General features: G+C 48.5%; 1 gene segment (V, D, J or C); it reads right to left on the bottom strand.

Annotated features, from left to right (window-relative positions):
* LOC148107268 (T-cell receptor alpha chain constant-like) overlaps positions 1-10,747 on the bottom strand; it is a 55,416-nt gene extending 44,669 nt beyond the window's left edge. Inside the window, exon 1 of the C gene segment in view lies at positions 6,775-10,747.
* Between the last annotated feature and the right edge of the window lie 4,441 nt (positions 10,748-15,188).

The following is a 15,188-nucleotide window of genomic DNA, read 5'->3' as shown; positions in this document are numbered from 1 at the left end:
CACAGATCAACAGAACAGAAGACAGAGCCCAGAAGGAAACCCACACTTCTACGGTCCGGTACTTTATGACCAAGGAGCCAAGAATATGCAAGGGGGAAAGGACAGTCCCTTTACTGAGCGGTGCTGGAAAAACCGAACAGACCCATGCAAAAGAATGAATCCGTACCACTATCTTACACTCGACACAAACATTAACTCAAAATGAATTCAAGACCTGAAACCTTACAACTCTTAGCAGGAAACATAGGGACAAAGCTGCCCTACGTACTACTCAGGCGTGAATTTTTTTTTTGGATCATGTTCCAAAAGCCAAGGCAGTAAAAGCAAAAGTAAATAAGCGAAGCTACAAGAAACTAAAAAGCTCCTGCCCAACCATGAAAATCACCAACTAAATAAAGAGGCAACCTACCGCCTGGGAGAAAAGACTTGCTACTCATAAATCTCATAAAAGGTGACTTTCCAATATATAGAATGAATTCCTACAACTCAATCACAACAACAACAAAAAACAAAGTGGAAGGATTTTCCAAACGGACATTATGCAGAGAAGACACAGAGACGTCAACAGTTCCGTGAAAAGATGCTCCACATCAATAATCATCAGGGAAATGCAAATCGAAACAACACTGAGGTATCGCCTCACACTGCTTAGAAGGTTCGGTATCAAAAAGACAGAAATAACAAACGTTAGCTAAGATGTGAAGGAAAGGGATCCCTGGTGCACTGTTGGTGGGTACAGAAGTAGGTGCACACGCTGTGGAAAACCGTATGCAGCCTCCGCCAACAAAAGAAAAATTAAAAAGAGAACTATCCTACAATCCAGTAACTTCTCTTCTTAGCTTTCAACGGAACAAAATGAAAACACCTATTTGAAAACATATTTATACCTGCATCTTCATTGCAGCATTAACCATATGTAACTAATTTAACATATAAAGCATCATATTCAAGTATACAATATATAAAACATCTATAAAATAAATTATAATACAAAACTGTATATACATAACTTAGAGGACCCAAGAGAGAAGAATAACCTACAAGACCATGTCCGTGGAGAAACAGAACCAGAAAGAGCCCCTTCCAACCCAACCCATCTCCCCACCACCCAAGCAACAGCCTTTCCTGCTGTGGCCACCGCTGAACATACCGCCCACGCCCTCTCCCATCTCTGCCTGGGACCATACGGCTGCTGCCCTCGCCACCCATGACAACTCACAATCCTCGCCCTCACCGCCGCCTGGGACTCAGAGCCCTAACCAACCATGCCATCCTCTTCCCCGCCAGGGAACCCACGACTCCACGGCCCTTGACGTCACTGCACACCTACAATGCAGGTGCCGCTGCCACCAGGGCCCCTGACCTCACTGACGCGCAACCACCGTCGCCACGGAAATCAACACCCGCGCCACAGCACGACCACGGAACTCCCCGCCGCTGCCCTCACCACCCTCACCGCCCCTTGCGTCGCAGCCCATGCCACTTGGGAACTCACCGTCGCCCTCGTTGCCGCTGCCTCCACAGCCGCCGCAGCCACCTCCAGCGCCGAGGCCGAATCTGTGGATGCCGCCTCCAGCGATGCCTCTAGCGACGCCACCTTCAATGCCGGAGGCGGCGCACCACTGACGTCAAAGGGAGGCGCCGCCGCCAGCGCCGCCGAGGCTGGGGCTGCCTCCAACACCGAGACCTCTTCAGTCGACGCCCCTCCAATAAAGCAGCCTCTGCTGCCTCCAGGGACGCCGCCGCTCTCGCTGACTCCCTCGAAGCCCAAGACACCTCCAATGCTGCCGCCGATGACACGATCAACGCTGCCGAAGACTCCACCGCTGCCAACACGTCCGCACTGGAGTCCGCGCAGCACCGAAGTGAGAAGCGACCAGCGTGCGGGGCTCCGCCCCCAGCCTGCGGGGCTCCGCCCCCAGCCCGCGGGGCTCCGCCCCCAGCCCGCGGGGCTCCGCCCCCAGCCTGCGGGGCTCCGCCCCCAGCCTGCGGGGCTCCGCCCCCAGCCTGCGGGGCTCCGCCCCCAGCCTGCGGGGCTCCGCCCCCAGCCTGCGGGGCTCCGCCCCCAGCCTGCGGGGCTTCCATAGTCGCCCCTGCTGCTTCCTGTGCCAGGGGCACTGCCTCCAGAAACAGCGGTGCCCCGGGAGCTTCCAGCAGGGGCGCTGCAGCGGGCACCTCTGGCAGGCACGCTGCATCTTGTGGTCGCCCCTGCTGCCTCCAGCGAGAAGGGCGCCTCCTCCACTGCGGCGGGCGCCGGTCCCAGGAAGGATGCTGATGCACGAGCCGCCTCCAGTAAAAGCAAAGCCTCCTGCAGCTCCTGCAAGGGAGCCGCCTCCATTGTTGTCTCAGTGGTCGCTGTAGGCCTCCAGCCCAGTGGGCACTGCCGCTGGTGCCTGCAGCAGGGGCGCTGCATCCGTGGACGACCCTGCTGTCTCCAGTGGGGGGGGGTGGGACTCGGACCCACCTCCAGCAGGGGGGCACTCCCTGCATGTCCCTGCTCCCTGCACTACTGCGGAGGCCGACCCCAGCCTGCAGGTGCTGCCTCTTGCATGTGGGCTCCGCCTCCAGCAAGTCGCCGCCACCACTTTTAACTCTCATTTTAAGTTGCAAACAGTCTCAACTCAGCAGACAATGAACAGTATGAAAATGCTTTTTTTTCTTTCCTAACCAAGCTGTGGTTAAATATGTGAAGAGATTGTTGATTTTCTTTTTCCATGCTTATTTCCCCTTCACTACAAAATGCCATTTTCACATTCCTGGTAAAAGCCTGGAGAGGGACCGGAGGTAGGGATACAAGAAAGTTCTTTATTGACTGCTATTTTTCATTCTGATTTGTGATCTCAGGGCCTGACCAAAATGTAAATCTGTCTCCCCTAAGGTCTTCAGAGAACTTAACAATACCGTTGGTCTTTTCACTGTTACTCCCCTAGAACAGGATGTATGCGGTTTTTATATCTATTTGTTGGTGATTGTCCCTCAGGATCAGATGATCACCAGTCAAGCTCGACCTAAGTGATTCCCACGTAGTGCCTTCCTCTCCCCCGGAGGTTGTCTTTGGACCGTAGGAACCTCTAAGGCAAACTTTACCTTACATTCCGCGGAAGTTCAGTTACTTCACAACAAAGTCTTGTGCCCCTCCCCCCTTCTATCTGTGTATCTTTCCTGCTGCCTGAGGAAACAGGCTCTTGCCTTCAGGCTCCTCAGCCATATGTCAGATGCGAGTATGCCCCCCAAAATCCAAAGGATATATATTCAGCTCTTCTATTGATCCCGCGGAAACCCAACCTCTTATCTTGGAGACAAGAGCATCCTACCCATTCCCCTTGCTTTTGTTGGAAGGTTGGATAGGCAAGTATTAATGAACATAAAGAGGATTCAGACAATCCTCTTTACAAATTCTATTTCCCCTTAGTTTCAGGGTGAAGGATCCCCCTCCTCTGGGCTCTCTGACGATCTTACGTCCTACGTGTGTTAGTTTAACAAGTATTGCATGGACTTTCATTCCCCCCATCCCTGGAGATAAACCAGACCATCAATGATTTCATTTAATTTCAAATCCCCGTATCGACTTTCAATAAAGTTCTACAATTCTGACACCAGTTGCAATGTGTTTCTTCCACGTGACAAGCAAGTCTTTGACACCACCCGCATGTCCTTTTCTGACACGACCTATCTGGAGATAGTGTCAGCTTGCACAGCTCAGTCCCACCACACTGGACCCCCAGCACCCTTCAGATGCCCATCACAAGTCCAGTTTGCCACCTGTGCTTGACTAGCCACAGATGGAAGGTTCCAACCACTGCCTCCTTAGGCTCAATTAATTTGTTACAGTGGCTCACAAAATTCAGACAAACATTTCACTTACAAACCTACCGGTTTATTATAAAAGGATACAACTCAGGAAGAGTAAGAGAGAAGATCTGCGTAGGGCCAAGTACGGGGAAAGGGGTATGGATCGAGTTTCCATGCCCCGTTCCAGAGCGCCACTCTCCCAGCACCTCCAATGTTCACCAACCCAGAAGCTCTCAGAACCCGTCCTTCAGGGTATTTGTGGAGGCTTCATCACATGGGCATGATTTTATGATTTCATGACAATCATTGTTCTCCAGCCCCTTCTCCCCTCCCAGGAGGTGGAGGGCGGGCCTGAAAGTTCCCACCCAATAATCAAGTGGTTGGTTCCACTGGCAGGCAACCAGCCCCCTCCTCAGTCCCAAAGTCTCTCATTAACACAGCAAACAAAAGATACCCCATCACCCTCCACACTTAGGAATTCCAAGGGCTTTAAGGAGCTTTGCTGCAGAAACGGGGTAAGATCACATCTATGTTATAAATCACAACACCGCAAGTTCATAACTCAGTGCTGGACAGTAATACAGCATGGATATTTAAATGATAGGTTCATTTTTATGTTGATAACCGAAAAGGAGCTTCTCAAAGAGCAAATGTTTAGAATTCATCAAATGAAATGACTTTCTGAAAACCAAAATCTTTTACTAAAGTTTTTTTCCATTTACAGAACAGTTTCTGCAGCTCTGAACCTAATTCTTACCAAAAAGGGGATTAATAAATGTTGGGATCTGGGGGGAAAAGTGACCTCCTAATGTTAGAGCTCAGGGATAGCACTGGAAGGAAGATGAGTCAATGCTCAGATGTATTCCTTGGCCTAGACTTCAGGAAGGCAGAATATACAAGGAGAAAAGAAAACAGACAGGTAGAAGAGTCTCTCAGAGCCTGCATTTCCAAACGGGAAGGCCCTTTCCTACATGGATTCCTTGGTTTCATCAACAAGTATTTATCAAGTGTCCAACTAATCACCAGCGAGGATATTTATAAACAATTACACGATGGAGTCCCTCTTTTCGGACGTTCCTAGTCTAGTGGGGAAGACAGACATTCCAAGAGCCCTTTGGAGAAAATGGGGAGGCTCTATTAACCAGCAGAGCTTCTTTTTCCCTCGGGAATTCTGGGCCCTTGGCTGAAATCCTCACCTGGATCCTCTGTGTGGTTGGCCCATCCGCACTTAATACTGCTCCTCCATCCCTAGCCTCAATCCCACTTCCCTCTTGTACATTCCTCACAGCACCTGCTATTACATGAAAGCGTGTGCTTCTGTCTAAAGCTTACAGTAGAAGCCATGAGAAAGGGATCTTGTTTATTTTGTTCAAGGCCGCTTGCCCTGAGACTAGAAGAACGCCTGGCAAATTCATATATTCGTTCACCGTATGTTTAAAGCATCTACTAGTGCCAGGCACTGACCCGGGCAGAGATCGGGAAGCGGAAATTCCCTCTCCTCGTGGAGCTTCCATTCAAGTACCATAAAGACAATGACTATGATGGAGCGCTTTCTTTGGAGAAACTCCACAACACTGAATCCTAACAGCAACTCTGAGACAGGTAGGATTATAATCCTTGCATTACAGGCAAGGAAACCTGGACCCAAGAGGTCAAGTGACTTGCCTAAGGAGAAGGGGCAGGGTTAAGATGCGCACCCAGGGAGTCTGGCCCTAGAGCTCAGTGTCTTACTAATCTGCTAGAACGCCTCTTGCTTACATACCCACAGTATGTGTGCAATAAGTATTGTTGGAAAATGGCTGGAAGCCTACGGAGAACCAAAGGAAGACAAGGACATCATTATGGAGGTACAGGGTAGATGATGTGGGCTGAGGGGGAGGTTAAGGAGCTTCATAGAGAAAGGGACATGGCCGATTCTTGAAGGCCTGGAGTGCAAAGGGTGGGAATACAGGGAGGGTGTGAATGCAAACAACAGACACAGCAACACTTAGTGTGACTGGACCATAAGGGGGTTGGAGAGAGGGCACCAAATTCATATAGTGATGGTAAAGAGCCTCGTACGCCCTGTTAGATGGTTTGAACTTGGTCCCGAAAGTACTCAACACAGAGACCTGAGGTGGCTGAAATGGAATCGCCGAGAAGCTCAGATTTAAAAGACCACGGACAAACCAGGAGCAAAAGGTGTTAAGCCAGAACCAGAATAAAGGAGCGCCATATTCTCTTCCAACTGTGTGATTTCTTTACAGATCTCAGCACCTCTGTAACTGTGGATTAAACGAAGTTCTCAAATCCCCTCTTCCACTTACGCATGACCTCAGGGACCTCAATAAGATCTAACGGCACTGAATTCATGATGACGTTCCAAGGTTTGAGATGATTACCTCATTAAGCTTTTGGACACGTTTTCGAGAAGATGGCTTTTCTTCTTATCACAGAGACAGAAAACAAGCAGATCAAGATCCTTCCCCAGATGGTAGGTAAGTGGTGATCTCACAAAAGAAGGGGAGGATTGGGAGTGTCTCCAGGGCTCCAAGGAAAGCACTTAGGGAGGTGAGACTGCAACTTGTATGGAAACTTTCTTCATCAGCAAGACCGGATCTGTCTGTGCTAGGACCAGGGCCTTGGCTATAGAACACCCAGCACCGTGCTGACAGCTGCTACATGCTCACTAAATGGGGGGGGTACCTCGATTTATGCGGTAAACCTGCACTAACGCACGATTCTGCCAACAGAAGCAACCTCTGGTTCAGAGTTTTTGTGTGGGGCGAGGACTTGCAGAACTTTCTACATCTGTCCTACTAAGGTCTTTTCCCCAAAGAACCAACTGTGTATTTTCTTTTTAAGGACCTGTCTCCAATGTCACAGCCAAGAAGAAGGTATCTTTTCCCCTCAGATGTAAAGACAGAAACCACCAAAAGAGGACATCCAAATAAAGGCCTGAACCTCAACCCTGGCGGGAGGTTCAGAACCAAGACAACTTACCACTGTGATGCAAAACCACCGGGGAGATGACAGGGTGGACCATTCTTGTGCCTATCTCACTGGAACCGGCGGCGAAGACGCAGAGGTCAGACGCGTTGCATCCTACCCGCCAGGCCAAGGAATGTGAGCCAAGAAGAACCGTCTGTAAAACAAGTACAGCTTTGAGTTCAGGTCTTAGGGATTGCACTCTGGGAGACACAGAGTCACCCCCAAACGGAAAGTGTGCTCCACACTGCCAGCAGGGAGTGCAGGCTCAAAGAGGTCAAAATCACAGGGTCGCACAAGCTGGGAAAGAGTTAGGATTGCTGCGAGCAGACCTTAAACTAATGCATGGTTGGCGGTTTGGCTACCAGGTGTTCCATGATGTCTATTTCAGACCAAAGCAGGAGGATGGGGTCCTGGAGGTGGCCCAGAGGTCAGTGATCATTTGCAACTACTGACAAAAGTCCAACGTTCATGCTGCTCCCAGAACCTAAACAGAAGATGTGCATCAACCCTATTTCAACTACATTTTGCAGGACTATCTTAGCAATGCTTACTCCTCCTGGAATCTTCTTTCACATTGGAAGTGTGTTCTCATTCATCAACCCCTGGATCTTCCATTATATGGAACTGAAACAGGAGATGTGCATAAACCCTACCTCCTCCATGTCTTTTCAACTCTATGGGAGTGACTCTCTCAGTCTTTCTTCCTTCTTTCACAACTCTATTTTTAATAGCATCTTAGCAGTATTTCATTCTTAAAGAGAAATCGGTGAGGTTCAACAGGCAAATTGCATTAACACTTGTTGAAAGTAAGCCCTGATCTTTGCCATCTCTAAAGTCTCTATTTGGCTGAAATCGGCCTGGGGTCTTTTCTTGTGAAGATTTGCCTCTCACAGACACCTGAAGTCAAAACACTCATCACCACAAAATGCAAATTTAAACTTCGGAGGAGATTTAAAGGGGTTTAAATCCTAACCAGCATTTATGATACTGACCCAAGGTGCAAGCACTCGAACCACCAGCTTCTAGGGGATTCCAAGATTACTTTGGGTGGCGTTCCGATAGGATTTGCCCAATCAGAAAACACTGTCAGTGTCAAAAGTGATGTCTCCAACCTAACTTGCAAGATAAATGGTTTCATAGCTGAAGGGGACCCATTTTGAGGCACAGAAATATCAGGCGTGTTTGCAGTGTGTGCTAATCCAGATGGGTGATGCCTTTCAGTTACACGGATCTGTGATTGTTTCTTAGATGAAAGAAGGCCGCAGCGATCATCGCACACTTGCTGGCTTAGCATCTACTCTTTCTTTTTTTTTCATTTATTTTTATTACGATGATATATGAGTCACCATACAGTACATCATTAGCTTCTGATGTAGTGTCCCATGATTCACTGATTGTGTATAACACCCAGTGCTCCACACAACACGTGCCCTCCTGAATACCCTTCACCCGGCTAGCCCATCCCCCCACCCCCTTCCTCTCTAAAACCCTCAGTTTGTTTCCCTGGGTCCAGAGTCTCTCATGGTTCCTCTCTCCCTCTGTTATCCGTCCCCCTTCCTCTTTCCCTTCCTTCTCCTAATCATCTCCCTGCTACTCCTTGTGTTCCACAAATAAGGGAAACCATGTAATTGTCTTTCTCTGCTTGACTGACTTCACATAGCATCTATTCTAACTAAGCTCAGCAAGAACAGTAATGGACCGTATACATTTGTAAACCTTGCTTTGCCAGAACTTTTCGTAAGGAATCTTCTAGATTGAACTGGCAATCGTGTCTTGAGGCCAGAGGCCAAGCCAAATACTCACCACAGACTTGCCTGCAGTACCTGTAGATTCGGGTCAATTCTTCTTTTTGAGATCCCCAAACTATCCTGAGGTTCCGATACCTGCCGGGAAGTAACCCTCTTTACTCATCTGGCAAGGCTCCTGAGAACTCTGTAAGCAAGGTTATCAGGCCAATATGTCCAAGGGGCTCCATCAAGTCAACCTGATATCCTTCAACTTGTCTGGTCATATCAGGGTCTATATGCATGTCTCTCTCTCTCCAACAGGACACTTCATTCAACGCCTTGGTAAAATAACTAAAGTTTCCAGGAGTGACCTGTTGCAAGGAAAACAGACTTGTGTTGAACTTTGGCAAATAATCAAACTTACCTTGAAAGAAGGAATACTCACTGAGAGCTGCTGAATTCTGGAGGATTCGGGTAGGGAGAAAAGTGAAATGTTTCCACTTGTTCACAAAAACATATTTTATCCGATCTCCCTATATCATGCATATTTTAACATAAAGTTTCCTTAAATCTGGAAGAACACATATTAAAGAACCAGCAATGTTTCAAACAAGAGTCACAAAACTATCATCATCGTCCTCAACTCTTTCTGCCCCATAGTATTAATTCTTGTTCTGTTTGAATGCAACAAAACCGGCTCCATTAGTTCTGGAAATTCTTACCCAGTTGAGTTTTAGGATTTTAAAGAGCACAACTTATAGTTGTCAAAAATTCCTTTCATGAATCTCCTTGAGGATGAAACACATTCGACAAGGGCATAAATGACACAAGAATCACAAATGTACATGGTTCAAGATCTGATGAGAGCTCATTACAACGCACTTGACAAGGAAATCCCGTTACTTCTGTGACACAGAACATTTCCATAATTAGCACAGCGAGTGAGGACCTTATACTGAGACATATTAAAGCTTGAGGAATTCACATAATTCCTACAACAATTATAACATTTACCCATACAACAGAACCCATGGTTTCCCAATCATTTATTTCACAATGCTTCCCAAGTGACTTAACATACCAAAGAAGCCTAAGTAGTAAAATGAAAAGAACAGAAAAGCAAAGTCTCCACTTACAATTTAAATCCCAGGCAATTTGTTTAAAAATTCAGAATGGTTTAAAGCATAGGCCTAAATAGATATATGGATCATGACAAAACTCACTACTTAAACTGAACCAAGGAGGCCAAAAGACATTTTAGGGAAGATTGTGCAGTCTTTAGCAAAACTTAGCTTCTTTCAAACTGAGACATTTCAGTCCTCTTAAGTCATCAAAAACCTGATAAAGACAAAACATAGAAACTTTGCTTTTCTGCAAAGGTAAAGAAAACACATAATAATAATAGTAATAACATCTTTGTTTACAACTCCCTCTTTTTAATCTTTCATCTTTTTTTTTTTTTTACGATATGGTAGTCACCATACCGTACATCATTCACTTTTGATGTACTGTCCCATGATTCATTGTTTGCATATAACAACCAGTGCTCCATGCAATACCTGCCCTTCTTAACACCCTTCACCGGTCTAACCCATTTCCCCACCGCCCTCCCCTCTACAACCCTCCTTTGCTTCCCTGGGTCCATGGTCTTTCACTTATTTGTGGAACATAAGGAATAGCAGGGAGATCCTTAGGAGAAGGAAGGGAAAAATGAAGGGGGGGGGGCACCAGAGGGGGAGATGAACCATGAGAGACTATGGACTCCGGGATACAACTCTTTCACATCAAGAGCAGACCAACAATCCAGGAAAATTTTGTCCTTTTAACAGAGAGAAAAAAAGCAGAATTTCAGACTTATACCATCGTACCTATAAAATCCATTCATTTCGATCTTAGTCCTGACCATAAATAAAAGTTTTTTCCGAAGTTGCGCTTCACAAACTTCCTACACCTTTCTTTTTCATTCAGATTTTGTCCTGAGACTTTTCTCTCTGAATAAACAGTCTTTATTTAGTACAAAATAACAAAATTGCCTTTTTTCTTTCCTGAACAAAAATGTATTCTCATTCCTTATAGTGCCCTTATAAAAATACAGCTTAACCTTTCTTGCATACACAGTTGCTTCACCTATCATTTCCAGCAATCTCAATGTACACTTAGCAGAATTTTAACTTTTACAAACCTTTGCCTCCACTGAAAACTAAGCAGTAACCAATCCCGAACTGTTCTACCAGAATTCTTTAGATTGGCATTGTATTATTAAAAGAACATATTAAAGGGGAACAATGAAGCAAAGAGAGAGTCCAGAAGGACAAAGATCAGAAAGGAACGGAGCCAATATACAGAAACAGGGACTTTACAAGCAATACAATGGCAGTAAATTCACAGCTCTCAGTAGTTACTCTGAATGTAAAAAGGCGCAATGGCCCAATCCAAAGACAGGAGCCTATCAGATTAGATGAAAGGCAAGACCCATCAACATGCCTTCTTTTTTTTTTAAATAATGATATTTTTTATTATATTATGTTAGTCACCATACAGTACACCCCTAGCTTTTGATGTAATGTTCCAGGATTCATTACTTGCCTCTAACACCCAGTGCACCATGCAATACAGGCTCCTCCTGTGGACTGGGCTGTGGTTTGCCAAGCCCTGATCTCCATCAGAGACCTCACCGGCCCCACCTTGCAGGTGTTCCCAGGCCTGCTCGCTCACTGCAAGACCCAGTGACCTGCCTGGGATGTTCCTGGAAACCTCTGCCCCTTAAATTCTCAGATTGTGATCGTAGCGTAAACCAAATCGGACAATGTGCTGTGCTCCGGATTTCAAAATGTTTTCTCAGAAGAGCCATTTTTATCATTCTCTGTCCCCATCAACCCCATATTTTGTAAGATCTTATCCACTTAGATTCAGAGTCACTCAAAGGCAACAGCAAATTCACAAACCACATTTAGTGGTGCTTGTTCTGGGCATCATGAGAGACAGTCATCAGCAGAGACTACTCAGGAGGCCAGGACAAGTACACATGATGGGGGGTTGGGAGGGAGAAGACGAACAGGGCAGGGGGAGAACGGGCTTCGGTCCCTGTGTTTTCATGTCACAGGTTAGATACGCAAATATTTCCAAAACCTCATTACTAATTTAAAACAAAAAGAAAGACAAAAAATGTAGGACGCTTTCCAGCACTACGGAACTCTAAACAGATGATGGGACTGACCCAAGGTACAATTTCTTAGCTAAAAGGGCCTAGGTTGTTCCAGAACAAAATGTTGACCACAGTTCTCTTTCAGGGTGAGGGCTCTGAACCAGCGTAGTGGATTTTGATTTGGACGGTGGTACATTTACCTAAAAGCCTACGAGCAGGAAGCGGTTGGCAGTGAAGTCTTGGCGTGGTTGGTGTGCGGCAGTCTGGACTTCTTTGTCTAAGCAGGTGCCGGGGCCCTCCACCTCTGGTTTTTCTGTGGACGTCTGGGTGGACAGGCCCCCACTGGAGGGACCAGTTCTGGCTTGAGGTGTCCTGAGCTGATTGTGCTGGGGACAACAGGAGTCTGCAGACGGCTTCCCCACCCACTTCTCACTTACACCTCAAAACAGCTTAGTGTGGTATTATAAAAAATTAACAAATTGGAGAGCAGCAGCAATCCTCCCAAGACGACACGGCTAGGTCACAGCCCACCCGCTTCAATTCACGTCGGTGACCAGCGCCCAGGATGCCCGGAGAGGATAGGCACTGGGGAGGGGGGCAGTCAGCCTGGATGCCCTGGCATCATTTTCCTCTTCTGTTTGAGAAGATACACTGTGTGCGTGGTGACAAATTCAGACCGTGCCAAGGCTGGAGGTAACCAATGTTACCGAGTTCTTGTCCATCGTTCCAGAGGTGGTCTTTACACATCCTGAGTGTGTGTGTGTGTATGTGTGCATTTACACACATGTGTGCACACACTGGACAGGGCACCCTTCTTTTTCCTCCTAAGGGCATAACTTGAGGCTTGCTCTGTGCCTACTGATGTTACTTCAGCTCACACGTTCAAACAGCTGTGTAGGTTCCAGCGTGTGGACACGGCAGATTTCATTTCCTGTCTCGGGGGGACTGGGGACATCCGTGCTACAGGTGGCACTGGGCCAGAAGGGCCTTGTGTCCAGGCCCACGCGGGAGCCGCGTGGCCCTACTGAGGTGGATGATGAACCTCTCTAGCAGACATGTCCATGGAGGCCTTCTGAGGGGCTTGTTTGGGTCTCTGTCTGGCTTCTGTCACACCTCATCTCTGGAGCAGCCAGTCCCTAATCTTTTGGCCCTGAACGTTCTTGGAAAAAATGTTCCCTAAGACAGAGGGAGCACAGGACTCCCAGCTGTAGGCTCTGGGCTTCGCCCAGCGGAATGTGATTTTGTTCTTGGGCTCTCCTTAGGGACCCCAATGGGCCCCCCAAGTCATCAGGGTGATTATGACGTCCGCTGGATGTCTCAAAAATATGCATTTTTTACCTGGCTCCCATTCAACTCCATAACGTAGTGCTTTGCTCAATGACTGTAGAGTATGGTCTCATCTGAGGAGAAGCAGGACATTTTAAGACCGCAGAGCCCAAAATTAACAGCCTGGAATTTTGGCCCATGCTCTCTGTTGACTGACTTAAGCCATTACACGGAAAGACACTTTGGCAAATCCTGAACTACTTGTACAAGAGAAGCCACAGACATGACCAGACCATTTAACAAGAGGCATCTGGCCAACCGAACATTTTAGGAAATGGTCTCTACCATTAGTAGGATTGCAAACCCTTCCACACAACCCAAACACAGTGACTGAGAACAGTTCCACCTCGACACAGAACCAAACCCTTAAAACCCACTACGAACATCACAGAAGCTGGCAACCACTGCATCAAATTACGGTTTTCTGGGTTAACACGCTGAGGCCTTGTCACCAACCTCCAAACCTCTTCTCGCTTTGCCTTTTCATGGTGCTGTGGGGCTTGGTGCCTGAGGTAAGAACCAGGGTGAACAGAGCCTGGGCAGAATCACCTCAGATGCTCAGGAGGTGGAGGCCAAGGGGTCAAGGGTCAGCTCAGGCCCTCTGGCTTCTCTCTCCTACAGGCAGACGTCCCGTAAGGTGCACTGGCGGGGCTGACAGGGGACGCCCCGGCCTGCTGGTCGGGGTCAGAGCTGCGGCTGTGAGCGGGAGGGCCAACAAGCTGGAAGGTGAGTGGGCAGGAAGGCCCTGGCTCGGAGTGCTCATGGGCATGAGTCAACACCAAATACTCTGGCAGGGTGCACGTAGCAATGCTGACCTCCAGAGCTGGGCCCCCAACAGGCTGTGGCCATTTAGAATCAGTTTATGATTTTCAATGAGTTTTTTCCTTTTTTTTTTTCCCCCCAAAATACCTCAATTTACAAAAAGCACACATTGGGCTTCCATCCATAGCTGACAGCAAATAAGCGACTGCCTTGGTTGGAGAATCTTTTCTGGAACGACCCACCGTTTGTCTTATCCATAAGCCCTGTGCCACCATCTTTCTGCTGAGCCCAGGCAGCAGTGTGGGTGCTACTCCCCGGCCTGAGGGCTCTAACCCGGGCTGGGCTCCTGAAGCCTCTGCAGCCCCACAAGCTGGACCCATTTGGGATGCCACACTGCCATCCCTCAGAGCTCAGTCCCTAGAGCGAGGAGGGTCACCCCCCTGCCCTCAGGTGCAAGAAGCAGGGTTCTCCGCCGCATGGAGGTTTAGGGTCTCAGGCTAGCCTATGCAAATGGAACTCATGCACAGAACCACCGGAGCTTGCCCCGTTCGCAGGAACAGTTTGGGAAACTGACAAAAAAACAGGCGATCTCTCAGAAGGCAAGCAGAGATGCTTCCAGCTTGCCCGTCTGCAGCTGGAGACTCACGCTGCCAGGAGGCAGCAGCCACACCACCCCCGGGGCCTAGGCTGGGCACTTGTGGCCTGGCAAGCTGCCATGTAGCGTGTGGCCTTGAGGAGAGATGATGCCGCAGAGGCGGTGAGGGCGCAGGTGTGCAGGGAAAGGCAGCCAATGCGTGAACGACCCCTCTGCATAATCTTGGCCAGGGGACGCAGCTCTGCTCAGAGGCGCTTTTGCAAGGGTTGCGCCAGAGGCTCAAGCCCCCAAGAGGGGCTCGGGTCCCCATTATCCTGTGGATGGGGTACCAGTGAAGGAGAAGAGGACGCAGAGCCCCAGGTTCCTTCAGTGGAATCCTAACTGGTAGAGACGTAGGGCCCCACCGTTCCTGTGCCCACTGATGTTCACTCTGGGCCTTCTGAGGCTGGGCGCTGTAGGACTCAGGGTGCAGGAATCCCCCAGTGTGTTGTGTTCCTCTCCTGCCCCTTCCCTGACCCCAGTGCTGTCCTCAAGGAGTAAGGAACTGCATTCAGGACTCCGAGGCTGGGACTCTCACCCATGCTGCTTTTCCAGCCTGGGGCAGTTCACCTGGCTGGTGAGCCGAGTCTCATTGCCAGGCAGCGGGCATGAACATGGCGCTCTGCGCGCTGACCACATTGTGCAGGTGTGGCCTTGCCTCCCTATGTGCCACTACCTTGTACCTGTACCGGGCTTGCCCGCCCACGGCCTGCTGCTTCCACAAGTTGTAGTAAGTAGGGTGAGGAGTAGTGGCGCCTGGAGCTTAGCAGCCTCGACGACAAGCACCTCCATGGGCACACTAGCCGGGCTCTCACCAGTGATGTCGTACGCC

This window comes from Ursus americanus, chromosome 33 (genome assembly GCF_024610735.1).
Source record: "Ursus americanus isolate L20-20 chromosome 33, mUrsAme1.1.p, whole genome shotgun sequence".
Taxonomy (NCBI): Eukaryota; Metazoa; Chordata; class Mammalia; order Carnivora; family Ursidae; genus Ursus; species Ursus americanus.
Note: the sequence above shows the minus strand (reverse complement) of the source record. Positions and strands in the feature narration are given on the sequence as shown.